Below are 16,415 nucleotides of genomic sequence, written 5' to 3' on the forward strand. Positions count from 1 at the left end.
TCCAGTACCATGTTGTCAAACACTGGAACCTCCACAGCACCTGAACAAGGACTTGAACCCTGGACCCTCAGATTAAAAGTCTGATGCTCTACCGTCTGAGCTCCTCAGGCTCTTTCTACAGCATTGAGACAGGAACAGAAACACCTGTGAAGGTCAAACTGATGCTTTCTTGACTTGTTCAGTCCTCCATGTTGAAGTCCACCATGCTTTTGATTGGCTCAGATTCTCTGTGGCAAAATCCAACAAGAGGCTCCAAAAATGTCCTGAATGTCACAAGAATGCACAGGACAAGATGTTAGTTTCCTTCATGTCTGCAGTTCCTCCACTGGAAAGTAAAGTCAATGCTGCTCCTCTGCTGAAACCTGGGATCGGACCAGGGACCTTTAGATCTTCAGTCTAAGGCTCTCCCAACTGAGCTGGTTCAGTTCTGAGGGAGGGCCCTGCTTCTCTCATTTATAATCTCTTCCACTCTCACTGGACCTTAGAGAGGATTGGAGCTTCTGAAGTCCTGACACATTGAACAGTTCTCCAGGACCATTTTTGATGAAGGTCTGGATCACACCAGCCTTTTTTGTTTGTCTTCTTGCACCACCGTGCCGCCCCTACTAGTCGTCTACATATCAGTGTTCTCAGTATTGCACGAACATTCACATCAGTATTGTGCTAATATTTTATTTCCTGGCTCTTCAGTCCTCCTATTATGAAGTTGATTGCTTCAGCGACCAGGAGACGTTATCATTGGCAGCTAGTTTACTATTATTGCTGCTGCTGTTGTTGGTTGTGTGTCTGTCTTCCATCCCCCTGTCCCTCTGTCTTTCTCTCTGCTTGTCTTTCACCCTCATCTTGTTCCCATCTTTTTGTCATTCTCTCCCTCCTTTCTCTCTGTCTTTTGTCTTTCCTTCTCTATATTTGTCTTCTGCTGTTTGTCCTGTCCTGCTCTCTTTCAACAACCAACCAGTCAAAGCAGACGTCCGGTTAAAAAAATATGATAAAAGAACTCTTGGTTTGATTTGGCTTGAGACATGAAGAAGATAGGATTGTTTTCCTTTCATTTTAGAAGCTTTTCCAGATTCATGAAAAGATCATCAATCAGTGCAGTATTTCAGACAGACTTCTGGTCCGTGAGGACGAGGAATCCAGCACAGATCCACAGAACTCCAACTGCCATCTTTGATGGTTCCTTTACAGTCTGTAGGGTGGAGAGATCCTCCTGAGTCTGGCTTGGAATGTTTGTCTGTGGATGTGTTGGCCCTGTGATGGACTGGTGACCTGTCCAGGGTGAACACGGCCTGTCATCCAAAAGCTGCTGGGATAGGCTCCACCCCCTCCATGACCCTGAACAGGATAAGCAGAAGACAATGGACAGAAGTCCTGACACATTGAACAGTTCTCCAGGACCATTTTTGATGAAGGTCTGGATCACACCAGCCTTTTTTGTTTGTCTTCTTCCAGTGTCCTCAACATTGTGTGAGCCAATAATTCCACATCTGTACCAGACACACCTCTGGTTGGTGGGTTGATGGATCTTTCTGTTCTAACAGTGTCTTTTATCTTGCTTTTATCTTTTCTATCTTTTCTTTGTATCTGCATTCTGTGGTGCACAGTGGCTCTGGAAGAGCGCTCTATCTCACTATTGTCACTGTACCCCCCCCCCCACAACGAAAATAAAAGATTCTGATTCCGATTCTGACACACACACACACACACACACACACACACACACACACACGCGTGTATCAACATGATGTTCCGAATGTTTCACTGTCTGTGGTTGTCCAGCTCTCCTTGCCTCTTCACTGTCATTGTCAGAACTCGGAGCAGTCTTCCTCTCCAGGTGATGTCTCTGAGTGATGATGATTGCTGTCTGTTCAACCAGCTTCATTTGTTGATATCTGAGAAGGACTGAAGACAGCAAAGTGTGCTGATTGGCCAACAACCCCTCACAGGTCAAAGGTCACTGCTCTGAGGCGGACCAGTTTACTGTAACAGTGGTGGCACCATCCACTGCTGGCGCTCTCTTCAGTGCTTCTTGTTTCTGCCCTTTGTGTGTGAGCTCCTAGAGCAGCTGGTCCGGCTCCTCCCCCTTTTCTTTTCTATTCCTCTAATTTATTTTTTGATTTTCTATTTTTGTAATTCATCATCGATCTCGGCTCACGGTCGCTACACTCTTGACCTCCTGTGAGCCTTGAAGAGAGAGAAGCCACCTTTGTGTCGGAGAAGAGCAGCTTAGTCCAGGCAGCCAGCAGCCTGAGACCAGAGGGTAGCCAATCAACGCGCTTCCCTTCTTCATCGAGCGAATCTCAGCGGGAGCCACGGTCGACGAGGTGGAGGCTTTGGAGGCCGTCCTCCCACCAGTTCGTTGGAGAGGCGTCGTACATCGATGGGAGAATCCAGCTGAGAACGTGAGCCGGTTACGTTGGTTTTCACCGATTCAGGCCTGGACTCCTGTCTCGCTGCCAAACTCCACCTGACTCCGTAGAGCTGGTCAGCCTCCACTCAGTCCTCTTCATTTGGTTGGAGGTCACTATCCTTCATCCTACATTCCCAATCACAGCTGCAGAAAGTGAGAGAACAAGCAGGGATGTTCAAGATGAACGCCCAACGTGGGGCTTGAACCCACGACCCTGAGATTAAGAGTCTCATGCTCTACCGACTGAGCTAGTCAGGCTACATCTGAGTAGCTTCAATAGCATGAAGTTATCAGAGTGAGAGACGCTACAAGCGCTTCATCATTCACAGTCACATGAGCCATCACATGATTGATGAATGACCACAAACACCTTCATCTTTGACAAAGAAGTAAAATAAAAGATGAATCTCAGATGAGACACCAGTGGTAAAAACACTAAAGTGCTGTCAAGGAGAAACAGGATACGAGCAAACACACACAAGTTACAGAGAGAGAACTCTCCCAGAGGGAACCACTCAAAGGAGAACCTAGAGATCATCAGGCTGGATGACCTCATCAACATGAGACAGGTGGATAGGAAACAAGCTCAGAGATGTCAGGAACATGAGATCCAAGTGGTGAGAGAGCAAGAACTGGCGAGGTTCCAGAACCAGGAGTGAGGTGGAGCCTGCATCACCTACTGGGAGCTTTTAGTCTAAGGTTCAACTTGGACTTGAATGATTTCTGGAGAGACAACGTGCAGGGAGGGAATTTGGAGATGAAGAACAAGTTCCTCTCAGGCTTTCATGGAGTTTCCAGGAGTCAAACAGACCCTCCTCTGATTGGTTGTCAGATGTGTTCTCATTGCACCACAGCCTCCAGGTTGAGGGTTCTGATCCTAGTCAGACACATTGACTCTGATGCTGCTGAGCCTGAAGGGAGGATGAAGAAAGGAGTGTCTGAGAGAGCTTCACCAGACAAACTGTCCAGTTGAACAACAAACACTAGTCAGTAGGAATGTTGCTGCTGGGACCCTGATTCAAACCAGGGTTGCTGCAGCCACAACACAGAGGACTGACCACGAGAGGATCAGGGCCTCCTGGAGGCTGAGGTTGGAGCTGCTATGTCCTTGTCTCACTGAGAGATCAAAGACAATTGGAGTCCACAAAGAAATCATTGAGAAATCAAGGAGATCAAAGAAAGAATTCTAAGATCAAACACAGAACTCTGAGATCAAAGAAAAAATTCTAAGATCAAACACAGAACTCTGTTCAACTTCAGTTTTAGCTCAGACCCTCTTTAATATCTCTGTACTGCCACTTGTCATCAGGAGACTCAGTATAAACCTCCACAGTTCTGCTGATGTCACTCAGCTGGACATCTCTGTGTCTCCTGGTGACTCAGGACCAGTTGATGTCTATTAACCTGTCATGGAGGCAGAGAACAAAACTGAGGTCTTAATTAAAGCTGGAGGCAGTGTTGTTAGGGCCTGAGCCTCCTTCTGTCTGGGTTCTGGCTTGTTCTGCTTTTCATTTTGTGTTTGTATTAAAGTTCTGTTGCTGAAAAAATAAATCCAGGGTTTAGTGACTAAAAAAAGGTCCAGAGGCCCACAACTAAATATTCAAACCAATATTTCCATGGATAAGGAAGCCGAACAAGGTCACCAAGAGATGGAAACAACTTGGAGGATAGAAAATTGTTTTAGTTTATTTGACAGCTGATTGAAGACGTGGGTCAAAACTGACCGTTACCATGGAGATGGGAACAGAAAGCTGACACAAGAGGAAGGTTCCAGCTCTGAAAAAGGAGTTTGATCAAAATCTTGAACTGCCGGTAGAAATATCCTTTTGTTTGTTGACCTTTGTTGACAGAAGTCACTTTAGCTTGGCAGTGACAAGAATGGCTGCTAGCTTGACAAAGAACTGCACAAACCAGGTTCAAGCTGGACTTTGGACCCTGGTATCTGCAACGACTCCATCAACTCCTAATCTAGCAGCTCTGCTGGGTCCAACTATTTTACAGAACATTTGACAGACCTGTGGAGCAGTGAGGACACACATGAGTGGACCTTTGCTATCTGGGTGTCCTCCAGTCACGTGACTGAAGTTATCCATTCATGTCAGTGATGTCACTTGGCAGGACTGTCACTGCCGTCTCATTCTAGAAAAGAATGCAGACTCCACCTGTGGCTCCATGATAACTGATGGACCTCTGGTTGGAGGCTGGACGATGATGTTTGGACTGGAAGGAAAACTCCTTGTCCAAATTCCATTGTGTTCAAGTTTAAAGTCCCACAATAAGAAGTAGCTGAATCTGACAGGTGGAGGTTTGGAACTACAAGATGGTGATGTTTTCTTGACTTGATGCTCTGACTGTCAGGGTGGATGACAGCTTCTTCTGCTGCTGCATCTGAGTGGCTAGGATTGGAGGTTTTAGCTCCAAAGTTTGTCTGGTTCCAGGGGAAATTTTAGAATTCCAGTCCCCAACCTGGGCTGTTCTGAAACTCTTCTCCTGAATCACTCCTGAGCTGCAGCAAGAACAAATACCAGTGCCAACCAGATCAACTTCATGGCTGCTAACAGCCTCAGACACTTGATTTCCATCAATCTGGAGCCAAGAAGGCCCTCACCTGTGGTTCTCCTCCAGGAGGGTCCAGGTTCTGCCATTGTGGCTCCTGGTGCCACTGCCAGAGAGCCTCAGCTGCACACTGCAACATTTCAACAGGAGATTGACATTCCTTCAAATGTCCTGACATCTGATTCCAATGGTTCTGTTCCATATTTATATTTTAAAATCAATCACACAATGAAAGCTGCCTCAGCAGGTTTAAGAGAGAGAACAAGCTAAGAGATCTGAAACCAGTAAAATATGCTTTTCTGTGTGCAAACTAGTGAGGGGCATGGAAGGATATTTTACCACCACTACAGAACCCAGACTTTAGTCATGTGATGAGATGGCGACTCTGATTATGAAGTTAATGGACAAAATGTGAATTGAAAGAAAACACATTAAAAAATACTAACTAAACTTAATAAATAAATAAAGAAGCAGCACAAATAACGTTTTCTTCTGCACAAATTTACTGGAATTAGACTGCATTTTTGGTCAATGAGTAGATGAAAGAGTGTCACATATATCTTATATACATGTGATACATGAACGTGGCTTTGGACAAAAGCTCAATGAAACTGTAGGATTGTAGAATTATTTAAACGTTCCAAGTGGACTGTTTCAGGTTTCTAGAAGACGCTTCAGCTCTCATCCAAGAGGTGTCTTCAGTTTTCTTCACTGATGGGAGGATTTATGGCTCCAAGGGGGCAGAACCTTCTCCAGAGGTGATTGACACATGTGAGCTCTGGGTGTCAGAGTTGTTTTGGTCAGGATGTGAAAGGGAAGTTGACTCAACTGGTGTCTGTGTCAGTTAAAAGCCTCACAGTAATTCCATAATCTAGGAGCAGAAACTAGAGACACTTGCGACAAGGATGGGATTCGAACCCACGCGTGCAGAGCACAATGGATTAGCAGTCCATCGCCTTAACCACTCGGCCACCTCGTCTCCTGACCACCATGATGTGCTGCTTTCTCTGAGCCTTTTAAACAGCTGAACTCTTTGGAGCCCATTTGTCAGAAATGGACCCAGCAGGAGCCACTGAACACAACTCTGACATCATCAGGCTTCTTCCCAGCAGCTTGGTGCTCCAGAAGGAAGAATCCAGACCATCGCTACATCATCAGAGTGAACACCAGCTGATGTTGACCAGTTGAACAAGCCTTTGACTGCTAAATGACATCCAAGCTCAGATTCTCTTGTCCTGGTAGAACAAGTCAGTGTTGAAGAAGATGAGAGCACCAGTCTCTTTCATCAAGGAAACCAGCCTCCTATCACTGTCCTGTGCTGAGTTTCTTTAAAAAAAGTGAGACAACCTCAAGAGTTTCTGTTTCCTGTGTTGGACTTTGCCTCAGAGAATCAGAGCCAATCAAAAGCTTGTTGGTCTTGGATGCTGGTCATCAGGAGCAATGAGGGGCTCAGTGTCTTGCTCAAGGACACTTCAACATGGTCACCAGCTGAAGTGAGAACTGAACCAGCAACTCTGCTAGATGGCCACTCTGCCTCCAGGCCGTGCCCCCCTAACCTGAATCATCATGATGTCATTATTTGTTGCTTTAATTCACCAAATGTGTGACGTGGTGAGTTTGTCAGGAGTTTAAAAACCAAAGTTGTGAACACACAGAGAAGTAAACCTGTCAAAGCTGCTTCACTTGATGAGTGAAACTGAGGAACTGATAGAAGAGCAACAAAGAAAATGGAGTCAGAAGGTCGTCTTCTTCACTGCTCAGTCACAACACTGACACACACACACACACACACACACACACACACACACACACACACACACACACACACACAAATAGTTTGTCTTTGAGAGAGGACAAAAAATAATTGAATGTGCTGACATGAACTTTCATTGTCTAATTTCAGTCTCCTACAAATGTGTGTGAATGTGGTCGTTGTGGCCGAGTGGTGAAGGCGATGGACTAGAAATCCATTGGGGTCTCCCTGCTCAGGTTGGGGTCCTGCCAACAACGTTAAACTGTTGACAATTTAAATTTGACCCATTTTGCCACCACTCTGTCCTTCATCACAGCATTTAACATCAGGACTGCTCCCAGATCAGCTCCATGACCTCATCCCTGCACCAGAGTACCGCCCAAGTTCATCAAAAACGGCCAAGCATAAATATATCATATGTATATAATGTGAACACACCTGTACAGGTGCGTGAACGTGCTTAATGATAGAGAATGAGTGAAGGGTTTGTTCAGAGTGGAGTGCAGTACCACAGTCAGGCCAGCAGGTGGGGCTTTCGTTGGTGCTGTCTACCTAATTGCGGTGTCTGTGCTCTGCAAGCAGAGGTCGTGCTTCACCACCAATCTTCTCGGGTGTCTGAGTGGTGCCGCCATGTTTAGGTCGTAGCAGGAGGACGTAGCGAAAGTCACGTCCAGCACCACCTGTCTCCCCTCCATGTCTTTACCATCTTTGCAGCTTCCTGCTGTCCCTGCACCCTCACAGGTGATCGCTCCACCTGGAGCCTCACAGATGGGTTCTAACCTCCCAATACCTGCAGCCCAGCCTCGACCCACTCAGACACAGTCACCCATTCAAGCTGGGCCTGGTACCACACTCCAGTACAGACAGAGAGAAAGAAGACACACAGGATCCTTTGAAGAAAATGTAAAAAAGACAGGAAGCCCCATCACATTGTCAGTGTTTCAGTGACTGGCATTGTGAAGAGACTGAGACAAAGTCAGTTATGAATGGAGGGCTGAGTTGGAGCAGAGGGGGGCAGGATCCTGGGGGTGGACTGTCTTTAGGAGGCTGAGGTGTCTGGTGGTCTTGGTGGACCCTCTGCATCTCAAGCTGAGACAACAGAGTCCTGTGTTCTTGAGTCATTGTCTATAGTCTCTGTTGTTGGAGAGCTCAGTGTGGTCCCATGTTGAAGGGTGACTGTCTCATTCAGGTTCAACCCTTTGCTAGACTCTATTAAGTCACTGACTCCCAAACTCTGTCATCCTCCTTAGTAGCTTTGGTCATTGATGATCTGCAATGGTTCATGGGGGTGGAGCCTATCCCAGCAGCCTTCAGGTGAGGGGCGGGGTTTATCCTGGACAGGTCACCAGTCCATGGCAGGGCCAACACATCGAGACAGATTGATTATAAAATTGTTCATCCCCAGTTTGAAGTTAGAGACAGGATTTAAGTGTGGAAGGTTTTTGTCTTCAATTTAATTCTGAGTGTTGTAAACTGTTTCTAACAAACTCTACTGTTCAACAGTCAAAATGTTTTCTAACCAAGCTGAATGCTCTCATATACTTTTTAAAGTTGAGTTTCTTTCATGTCCTCCTGAGATCAAAGACAGAATTCTAGGTACAAATAAATACACTATCAAAGCCCTGATGACATCATCATCAATTCTGACTTTGATCTGGAGGCTCTTGCTTCAAATAAAAACCGTTGTTCCAGGGAAAAATCTGCATATAAACACACAAACAAACACACACACACACAAACACACACACACACTCACACAAACAAACAAACACACACACACACACACAGACACACACACACACACTCCCAGTCACTAACCCATATTGTCATCACTTAAACACCACTGGAGTATTGACAGAGATTCCACATGTTGGTCAACCAGAGAAGCTCCAACTGGTGACGGTCATCCAACCCTGCATGAAGGTCAACCTTCATCATCTGCTGCTCATTAGCAGGGACTTAGCTCCAATGGTAGAGTGCTAGCTTAGCATGTGAGAGGTAGAGGGATCCATGCCCTCCTTCTCAGAATACTTCAGCTTGTTCTGTTGATCAGAGGAGCTGCTGGGTGATGAATGCTGATGTTTGTCCACTGCTGTGATAAAGTGTCCCCTGTTACTGAGATGTGGATGAACACCTGCTCAGGTCAAAGCTGCAATCAAACCAGGGACTCTGAACCACACACAGTGAAGGAGTTTGTCCTGCAGGTTGATGGACGCTTTGGAATTCCTTCAACATTTTTTACTTTCCTGTCTCCTGCTGAATCAGCATCCAGAACCTGGTCAAGAGGAGGCTGAGAGCTCAGGAGGTGATGTGACGGCTGGTTGGACAACTCAGCAGCCAGAGCTTCCAGTCTGAGACCCCAGCTCCACACCATGGAGAGCCTCCTGGATGATGTCCTCAAGCAGCGTCCCTGTTTGTCTCCTGGCTGCAGCTGGTCGCCCTCACAGCTGTGAGAGTCCAGCAGTGTTGCTCTCTGTCCATCTGATGTCCGTCCTCTCCTGTGTTCGTCCGTTGAGGAGAAGGGAGACAGATTTCTCTTCCTCTCTTCTCTCCAGACGACCTTCTTCCTATGTCAAACTACTTTGTGCTGCTCAAAGATCAAACTGATCCAGTGGCTCCAGGTGCCTGGACCTCTCTGGAGCAGCCGGTCCTGAGTGGATCCAACAGTTTCCCATGGGTGACTCTGTCGTGGTCTCTCTCCTCCTGCTGTCTCCAACTCTCAGAGTGCTTCTACTGGTTTCTCCCCATCGTCCCTGTTGCTAGGCAGAGCACTGGTGAGGACTGAGGCCAGTGATGTCATCACCTCCAGCTGAGACCTGCCAGGTGATCCTGCTTCATTCAACTCTGCTGCCTCTGCCACTGCCCTGACTGGTGAGGCTGACAGCAGGTTCTCTCTCATCTAAACTCTCTGGTTACAATGGAGGCTGAAATCCTTGTGATTGGTGGTTCAATCATCAGGTCTGTTGAACTCCCAGGTGCCATCACCTGCTGTCTTCCTGGTGCCAAAGTTGTGGACATTATTGAACGTCTCCAGGACTCATCTATCTCCACCCCTCCTGCAGGTTGTCCCTGTCTCTGTGTGGGTTCTCTCTGGTTCTCCAGCTTCCTCCCACAGTCCAAAGACATCAAGAGGGTAGTGGTTACCTGGACACTCTGAATGACTGTGAGTGTGAATGGTTGTCTGTCTGTGTGTGTTGGTCCTGGGATGGACTGGCGACCCATCAAGGGTGAACCCCCTCCTCACCCATTGTCAGCTGTGATAGGCTCCACCCCCACGAACCATTGCAGACAATCAGTATAGAAATGGAAACTTAGCTGCTATGTTGAATCACTAAAACCTTCTGAAGTCTACTTTTGCTTCAGTGGTAAAGTAGAATGTTATTAACTCTCTCAATGGTTTGAATTCTGATTTCCACCTCTTTTTAACAGATCCACATTTCAAAATAACCAGGTTTATTTTGTTCCTTTCTTTTAGCAGAGGATGGTTTTGATCCATCAACCTCTGGTTCTGGCCCAGCTCTCTTCCTCTGCTCCTCTCTGCTCTACCATCTATTGAACAGGCCTTGATTTAGGAGAGCAGGATTGAGACAAGAACAGGAATGTGAGTGTTGAAGGTTTAACAATTTGGCTCTGAAGCCTCAGCAGGTAAAGATTCATCTCTTATTTCAGAGGTGATTTGAAGAATCCATTGTTGCTGAACTGTTGATGCTTCAATTTCTGGACGTTCACCGGTGGAATGTTTGAGGGTCAGAGGTGAAAAGAGGACAAGTGCACCTGTTGTGTGTGATGGGGCACCAGCATGGAGGAAGTTGTCAAACATTTCCAGCTAAACAGCAGGAAACTTCAAGTAAAGAATTAAAATGATTTAATTCAGTGTTTAACTCCCAGGCCTCTGGAATAAAACCCAAGGAACAACTGACCACCTCACCATGACTTCACCCTGATAACCAGGAGGTAACCTGGTAGTCAGAGCAGTGGTGCTCAGGTCTGTGGACTCAGAGGAGGGTTCTTCTTCTGGTCCTGGGTTTGAAGACATCAGCAGCCTTGTTGGAGTCAACTGGGATGTTCCTCTCAACAGACAGCAGCATTAAATCAGAGAGCCTGTCTGCTCCATGTCTCCTCCTGAGCTGGTCCTGGATCAGCTTCAGTTTGGAGAGTCACCGTTACACTGAAGCAGAGGTCACTGGCAGTGCTGCATATACTGGGAGGAGCCTGTGGATCTGGGTACACTGTGCCCATGTTGTTGGCTTGAAGGCAGCTCAGCGTTACTGCACATTGTTGAGTGATAAGAGCAGCCAACACCTCCAGCACAGAGAGGCTGGGAGAGACCTGCCACACCTCTCCAGAGACCTGGGACATGATGGCAGTGGTGGGATTTGAACCCACGCCTCCTCAGAGACTGGAGCCTTAATCCAGCACCTTAGACCACTCAGCCACACTACCTCACTGAGCAGGTCAGTGAGTTGGTCTGCTAAAGGCATGTTGAACAGGAAGTAACAATGATTTCAAACTTATTCTGAAGGGTGACCCCTTCCCTCCCGTGGTCACAGGAAGTGACGACAGCACCGCTAGAAGAAGCCGGGAAAGAAATGGTAAAAGGACTCAATTTAAACAGAGCCTTTCTATCTCAGCAGCCATGCTAGCAAACCCTCTTTTGTCTGGTTTGGACAGACAGACAGACAGACAGACTACTTTATTAATCCCTTTTGGACGTTCCGCGAGGGAAACTGCACTCTCCTCAACATACACTCACAGCACTGTTACCATAGAATAGACTATAAATTGCAAAGAAGAGAAAACAAAGACTATCTACTGTGTGTATATATATATATATATATATATATATATATATATATATATATATATATATATATATATATACATGTGCGTGTGTCTGTGTGTACCTGGATGGTTATGTATATATGCATAGTGACAGGAATAATCATAATAATAATTGTTCTTAATTGTTATTATAACAACAATAATGATGATGATATAACATAATAATGGTGATGATGATATAATATAATAAAAATATAATAGTTATAATAATCATACTAATAATAATAATAGCAGTAGTAACAATAATAATAATAATAATAATAATAATAATAATAGCAGTAGTAACAATAATTATATATAATAATAATAATAATAATAATAATAATAATAATAATAATAATAATAATAATAATAATAATAATGTACAGTCTCTTATATTGCACGAGTGTCCGGTTGCTATTGGGGCAAGCTAATGGTGCTCAGCCCTCTCCTACAGTCCTTCTGTTGGCCCTCCCCCCCTCCAGTGAGGAGTTTAACAGTTTAATGGCTCGGGGGATGAAGGAGTTCTTCAGTCTGGTTGTTGTTTGGTGACTGTGGATGAACACACAGGAGAAGTTGAGCATGAATCTGTGTTCCTGTTCACTTGAATACATGCAGGAGTAGCAGGTGGAAATACTACTGTTTATTTTTGTTCTGATTTCAGAACTGTTGACACAACGGTGTCAGATTAAAGCATCTCCACCTTCCAGATGCTGGTCTCCTTCTGGGGTCCTGACTGACCTCCATCTTGTGTTCTGGATCCACCTGAACCCAGCAGCTCCAGATCCCTTCACTCCTTACAGGGATAGAAAATGGCTGCTGGATGGAAGTCCCCCAACTGTGGCTGTTCTGAAACTCTTCTCCTCAGTCACTCCTGAGTTGACACTGAGATGGAAACTAGTATCAGGTTCAGAACAGCTGATCTGAGTTGGTCCAATCAACTGAGTGTGTTCACTTTGAGTGGCACACGTGCACAACCACGACAAAATGACATCATCACCTGATACCACGAGTCACCATGACAACCAAGAACAAAATAACAAGTTACTTTGAAACAAGACCTTCATATATTTATGATGACATCACCAATATGAGCCTTCCCAGTCTGTCAGGGGGTAGAATTCAGTCACCACCAATGACATCAGAGTCAGAGTTTAGAGATCAAAGACAGACATTAAAGTCTCTCTGATAAAACAAAAATATAGTGTAGTACACTGGAAAAGAATATTGCAGTATATTAAATATGATGTTTCCATGGAGGGGCAGTTTGACTTTTTATTCTTGGATGCATTTATATTTTAGAATCAGAAAGGCAGTGACAGTGACATCATCAAGACAAAACCTGGTGTTACAAAGGTGAGGGGAACAATTTTAACAGTCAATCCCAAATTTAGACCTGAAGTTAGAAAATAATATTAGCTAGCTAGCAACATTAGCTAGTTAACGTTAGCAAGCTGGTGATATTTAGCACCACCAAGTAGTTAAACAAGGTCAACAGCTGTTATGATGATGGTCACATGATTTAACCTTCCTCCTGTGGGACCTGTTGGAGGTTTTAAATGCAGCAAAGAAGCAGATCAATTTGTTTATTGTATCAAGGATTTTTGACTTTGTCAGGAACCTCTAGTTCAACAAAATAAAAGAAAAAATGTTTTTCACTGAATTATAAAATCATTAGGATTGGTTTAGACCCAGTTATCAAAATAAGATGATAAAGCAACAGTCAGAGCCAAACCTGAAGTCAGAAGTGCACTGTCAGGAACACTGCCAGCAGCTCCTCTCCCAGTCATGGGAGCTTCAGGGACTCTCATCAGCCTCGTTCTCCCATCGACCTGCACAACAACATAACAAACAAAGACCATCCTTGATGTGTCTGCATAGAATGCATTTGTGTTGTGGACCCACATCCACCAAGAGTGCAACAGCATCCTCCTCAGCAGCCCTGCCTCAACACCAACCAGAACAGCCACAGCCACAACCCCACTCAGGACCTGATTCCAGAAGAAAGAGGTGTCAGGTCTGCCCAAGCAGTCAGGACAGCAGGACAAACGGATAGTGCTTCAACTGCAGGAAACATCTCTGCAGAGAACACACACAAGTGTCACACATGAATCTAAACACACACAATCAATCAATCAATCAGTATTTCCATGGATAAGGAAGCCTGACAAGGTCACCAAGAGATGGAAACAACTTGGAGGATAGAAAATTGTTTTAGTTTATTTGACAGCTGATTGAAGACGTGGGTCAAAACCGACCGTTACCATAGAGATGGGAACAGAAAGCTGACACAAGAGGAAGGTTCCAGCTCTGAAAAAGGAGTTTGATCAAAATCTTGAACTGCCAGTAGAAATATCCTTTTGTATGTTGACCTTTGTTGACAGAAGTCACTTTAGCTTGGCAGTGACAAGAATGGCTGCTAGCTTGACAAAGAGCTGCACAAACCAGGTTCAAGCTGGACTTTGGACCCTGGTATCTGCAACGACTCCATCAACTCCTAATCTAGCAGCTCTGCTGGGTCCAACTATTTTACAGAACATTTGACAGACCTGTGGAGAAGTGAGGACACACATGAGTTGATCACATGATCCACTGAAGCACCATTTTACCTGCCACTGAGGTCACCAACATGAGCTGGAGTTGGGAATCTTGAACTGAACCTGGTATCACAGCGACACCTACTGCTGCAAAATGGAACAGCAACATTGAACCAAGTACAGGACTGGAGGGAGACTGATGGTCTCTGTTTGGGTTTTTGAAGAACAAGGAGGGCGTGGCTTCAAGTTGGATTCTCAGAGACTATTTCCCCAACCTCTACATTGGAATCTGCACTGTCATCCAGTCATGTGACTGAAGTCATCCAGTCACATGACTGAAGTCATCAGTCATGTCAGTGATGTCACTCTGCAGGACTGTCACTGCCATCACATTATAGAAAAGAATCCAGACTCCACATTTATGGGGCAGTTTTGGTCTTTAAAGACTTGACAGTTCCAGGAGATTTAGTCTGGCTCAAGATCTTCAGATCAACCCAGGACAGAAGGCTATGACTCCATTGGATTGTATTGTTGGAGCATTCAGAGATCTGGTGGATCTCAGTAGGAGCTGTATTTATCCACTGAATGATCCTGGTCAATGTGATCCTGCTCCTCCATCTCTCAGGCTGACAGAGCAGGAGGACCTGACTGAGAAGAAAGCTGCCCTTGAGCAGCTTCAGTCTCTGAGTGACAACACACAAGCAGAAAACCAGATTTTGAGGGAACAAGTTTCTACTCTTGAACGTGAGAATAAAAGAGCAATCCAGGAGCTCCAGAACCTCACTGCTGTGGTGGCCAACCTCCAAACGGTCCAGGACAAGAACCAGACTCAGAAAGAAGATCTGAACGCAACAGTCCACAGTCTTCAGTGTGAGGGGAGGAAGGTTGATGGAGAGAACAATGAGCTCAGAAAAGAGCTGACCCAGGTTCAGTCTCTGAGGGAGAGTGAACAGGTGGAGATGAAATGTCTTGAGGAAGACCTGACTGAGAAGAAAAGTGCACTTGATCAGCTTCAGTCTCTGTGTGACAAGAGATGGACAGAAAACCAGAATTTGTGGGGACAGGTTTCTAGTCTTGGACAAGAGAAGATCATTGCATATCAGCTGGTAGAGAACATGTCTGCCATGGTGGGCAACCTTGAATCTGTGAGGGAGGAGAACCAGACTCAGATCAGAGACCTGAACACACAAGTCCACAATCTTCAGCTTCAGGTGAAGATGGTTTACAAGGAGAAGTGTGACCTCAAGTGTGAGCTCAACTCCATCCAGGCAGAGATGAACAAAATGAGAGAAGAACTCACTGAGAAGAAGACGACTCTTGAACAGCTGAGGTCCCAGAGTGAGGAGAGACAGGCAGAAAATGGATGTTTGAGGAGACGAGTTTCTACTGCATCTCAGGAGACAGAGACCTTCACTGCAGAGTTGGCCCACCTCGAATCAAGGAAGGACCAGGACCCCACAAAGACTGGCAGTCTGAAAGGTGAAGTTCGGAGTCTTCTATGTGCAGTGACAGCACAAAAGAAGAAAAGGAACAGTGCTCAGTGGGAAATCCTGGGAAATCTTCATGATTTAAAAAGCTGTTTGAAAGAGGAAAATCATGGCCTTCAAGTGAAGGTCCAGCAAACTTCTGAAGAGCAAACAGACTCTCCCCTACGTCCAGCCAGAGAAGAGCAAACAGACTCTCCCCTACGTCCAGCCAGAGAAGAGCAAGCAGACTCTCCCCTACGTCCAGCCAGAGAAGAGCAAACAGACTCTCCCCTACGTCCAGCCAGAGAAGAGCAAGCAGACTCTCCCCTACGTCCAGCCAGAGAAGAGCAAGCAGACTCTCCCCTACGTCCAGCCAGAGAAGAGCAAACAGACTCTCCCCTACGTCCAGCCAGAGAAGAGCAAACAGACTCTCCCCTACGTCCTGCCAGAGAAGAGCAAGCAGATGCTCTCACATGTTCTTCTGCAGAGGAGCGATGGGATTCTGCTGCATGTCCTGCAACTGAAAAGCAGAATGATGGGGGCACCCTGGAGACTGGACCTGCTACGGGTCAAACCAGAGGTCTACTGAGCCTTGTGACATCTGGTGTAGAAGATGCTCTGTTTATGTTCATAGTTTCTTCTTTGTGTGCTTTTCCTCAACTTTGTTTTCTTTGTTTGTTATATATGATGATACCTTGATCACCACAGCAGTTGATCCCAGCTTGATTAGCTGAGTGCTTTGCAGTCTAAAGCACTTTAGTGATACCTGTGGGGTCCCTTATCCTCCCTGACCACAGGGATTCAGCCTCACTGAAGGAGAGGGAACCTTCCAGGTTGCAGCTCCTAGACTCTGGAATGCTCTCCCACTGGAC

At 45.7% G+C, this 16,415-nt stretch overlaps 2 non-coding genes across 2 annotated transcripts; both read right to left on the bottom strand.

Moving 5' to 3' along the window:
• Positions 1-2,595: 2,595 nt before the first annotated feature.
• trnak-cuu (transfer RNA lysine (anticodon CUU)) lies at positions 2,596-2,668 on the bottom strand. The gene has a single exon. It is a non-coding gene; the product is annotated as a tRNA-Lys (tRNA).
• Positions 2,669-5,863: 3,195 nt separating this feature from the next.
• On the bottom strand, positions 5,864-5,945 carry trnas-gcu (transfer RNA serine (anticodon GCU)). Its single transcript has one exon. It is a non-coding gene; the product is annotated as a tRNA-Ser (tRNA).
• Positions 5,946-16,415: the final 10,470 nt, after the last annotated feature.

The sequence above is a fragment of the Aulostomus chinensis genome, chromosome 1 (assembly GCF_037954235.1).
Source record: "Aulostomus chinensis isolate RoL2024-O1b breed Wild chromosome 1, RoL_Achi_v1.0, whole genome shotgun sequence".
NCBI classification, from domain to species: Eukaryota; Metazoa; Chordata; class Actinopteri; order Syngnathiformes; family Aulostomidae; genus Aulostomus; species Aulostomus chinensis.